This window comes from Lycium ferocissimum, chromosome 4 (assembly GCF_029784015.1).
Source record: "Lycium ferocissimum isolate CSIRO_LF1 chromosome 4, AGI_CSIRO_Lferr_CH_V1, whole genome shotgun sequence".
NCBI lineage: Eukaryota > Viridiplantae > Streptophyta > Magnoliopsida > Solanales > Solanaceae > Lycium > Lycium ferocissimum.
In genome coordinates this window covers 4,365,705-4,366,431 of record NC_081345.1, presented here as the reverse complement: position 1 = coordinate 4,366,431, position 727 = coordinate 4,365,705, and positions in this window count along the sequence as shown.

Sequence of the window (727 nt, the reverse complement as noted above, 5' to 3'; positions counted from 1 at the left end):
ATAAGTTGACAAAATTGACCCGTCAGCACATTATACGGACCGTAAATGGTATACGGTCCGTAATCTCTTGCTCTTGTTCGTAAAATTGATGCCTGTTGCTAGAATCTACGCCCATCATTCACGGACTGTAAATGTTTTACGGTCCATATGTCTTGACCGTGAACTCAGTCTTCAGACTTGGACTCGCTGTTGTTGATCTACGTTGAACCCTACGGACCGTAAATATTCTACGGTCCGAGTATTTCTTCGTTAAATAATTCTTTCTTCCCCAGCTTGTTTCCAGAATCGATTTATGCCAACATTGACGGACTGTAAATAATATACGGACCATCATTTTCCTCCGTAAAATTCCATCTTCAGTTACTTCCACTTTTTGCACATCTTTTCTGTTCTTTTTACTAAATTCCCCGACTTTCGCCGTAAACGCACGAAATACCTGCAACATGACAAATACACATCAATTTGGAAGACAAAGTATTTATCAAAACTTGCTCTCTAGACAAGGAATCTTCCACTACATTGTCTTTCCCCTTTTTGTATTGGATTACATAAGGGAAAGTGTCAAGGAATTCAACCCACTTGGCATGCCGTTTGTTCAACTTACCTTAGGCCTTAAGATGTTTCAAGGACTCATGGTCGGTCCTAATAAAAAACCCTTTAGGCCACAAGTAGTGTTGCCAATTACCCAAAGCTCTAATCAAAGCATATTATTCAAGACTGGGGTAAT